Raw genomic sequence first — 2,117 nt, 5'->3', positions numbered from 1 at the left:
TGTGACTATAGCCCAGATCTAACATAGTGCACGTCTAGCGCTACCCATAATGAAGGTTTAATGTGATATTCAAAGTCATGAACTTGATCCATTACTTTGGATCCAGGGTTTGCAATAATAATGACAACCACCGTTGACCTATTAACCCAAGTGGAATCTATTGAGTTGAAATTTCAATCCGAGACTTTTCTTTGTTATTTTGGTTTTGTCTGACCACCGTTTTCGGAAAGTTTATTAGGGTTTGACTGATATATATGCCACATTATAATATAATATAATAATCTAGAACATTTCAAACTTCGCAGCCACCATTCTCCATTCTTCATTGAATTCAAACTTTACTTCATGGATATAAAATTCTTTTATGAGCATTAAATCTCTTAATATAGACAACGAACAAGTATATACTCTCTCTTTTCAATATTCAGAGTAATTGTGTTTCAATATTTATTAAAGAAATGGATGATGATATGGTGGAAGTACCCCGTTTCTTCATCTGCCCTATATCACTTCAGATCATGAAAGATCCTGTTACGGCGGTCACCGGGATAACGTACGACCGGGAAAGCATAGAGTATTGGCTATCCATGGCGGAGGTGGTGCAGTGCCCGGTAACCAAGCAGCCGTTGACCAAAGACTCCGACTTGACCCCAAATCACACGCTCCGTCGTCTCATCCAAGCATGGTGTGTCACGAATGCTCGCTATGGCGTTGACCGGATTCCGACCCCGAAACCACCTTTAAACAAATCACATGTTATGAAACTTCTTCATAACCTAAAGTCACCAGAACTGTACGCGATCTCGTTAGACGCTTTATGTATTCTGGCGAGTGAGAATGAGAAGAATAGACAGTGCCTAATCGAAGCAGGCACACCTGGTGCGATGGTTTCTTTGATAATAAAGTTATCTAAAGAACGTCGCACCTGGAATGTTGTAGGCCTCGGTCAGGCACTCAATATTCTCCATCTCACTTGGCAAACTGTCCGGGAGAAAAAAGTTGTCGCAGATTGTAAAGATGATCATGATGAGTTTATTGATTCCTTATTATGGGTTTTAGGGTCTGACAACATGATCGATGACGATAATGTTGTCGAGATCCAAACTCGAGCCATCTCGGTGCTCAGAATGGTTATGGAAATTACAAACACAAGGGTTTTAGAGAGATTGAAGTTTGAGTTCTTTAAGCAAAGTGTGAGTGTGATGAAGAAAAGGACATCACCACAAGCGGTGAAAGCGGCCTTACGAATGCTAATCGATGTGTGCCCTTGGGGAAGGAACCGGATGAAGATTGTTGAAGTAGGTGCGGTTTTCGAGCTAATCGAGATGGAGATAAACGGGATAGAAAATAATGTATCCGAGTTAGTATTCGGTCTCTTGGCTCAGTTGTGTTCATGCGCTGACGGGAGAGCACATTTGTTAAAGCATGCATGTGGTATTGCAATGGTGGCTAAGAGAATGTTTAAGATTTCACCTGGGACCGATGATCGAGCGGTTCATATACTTCTGTTGATAGGAAGGTTTTCGGCTACGGATGAAGTTGTGGCTGAGATGTTGCGAGTTGGGGCGGTGTCGAAGCTGTGTATGGTGCTTCAAGTGGACTATGCACCTTATTTAAAGAAGAAAGCAAGAGAGATACTGCGGTTGCATTCTAATGTATGGAACAATTCTCCATGTATGCCTATTTATATTCAAACAAAGTGAAAATTCTTGTTTCTAGATTGAATGTATATCAGTAAATGCTATAAACAAACTGAAACTCAGGTAATTTTGATACAGTTTTTTACAACAACTTCGATAAATTGTTGTCGATATTTGTCAGCATCGACAGAACATTGTTCATGTTTATAGATTTGTTATTATTGTCGCTATCATGTTGAAAGTCATTTCCTGTGAGTGGACGCTATACGCAAGATGGATCTATAACATGATTCTTATGTTTTACCATGTTTTCGGTTTTTTGAATTTAATTTCGTGCATTTGGTGGTAGATTTTGCAAAACGTATGAGTGCATGTAGATAGTATTTCACTCATATGATTGCATTTTTGGAATCATCAAAATAGGTTAATTAATAGAGCATTATATATGTGTCATTGCATCAACACTATGAACGAACC

At 39.4% G+C, this 2,117-nt stretch overlaps 1 pseudogene; it reads left to right on the top strand.

The window, feature by feature from the left end:
• The first annotated feature begins 451 nt into the window (after positions 1–451).
• Positions 452–1,723, top strand: LOC143623358 (E3 ubiquitin-protein ligase PUB23 pseudogene; annotated as a pseudogene).
• Positions 1,724–2,117: the final 394 nt, after the last annotated feature.

This window comes from Bidens hawaiensis, unplaced genomic scaffold (genome assembly GCF_021521415.1).
Source record: "Bidens hawaiensis isolate Kalapana, Puna unplaced genomic scaffold, B.hawaiensis_p1.1 tig00003393_1, whole genome shotgun sequence".
In the NCBI taxonomy this organism is placed as follows: domain Eukaryota; kingdom Viridiplantae; phylum Streptophyta; class Magnoliopsida; order Asterales; family Asteraceae; genus Bidens; species Bidens hawaiensis.
Note: the sequence above shows the minus strand (reverse complement) of the source record. Positions and strands in the feature narration are given on the sequence as shown.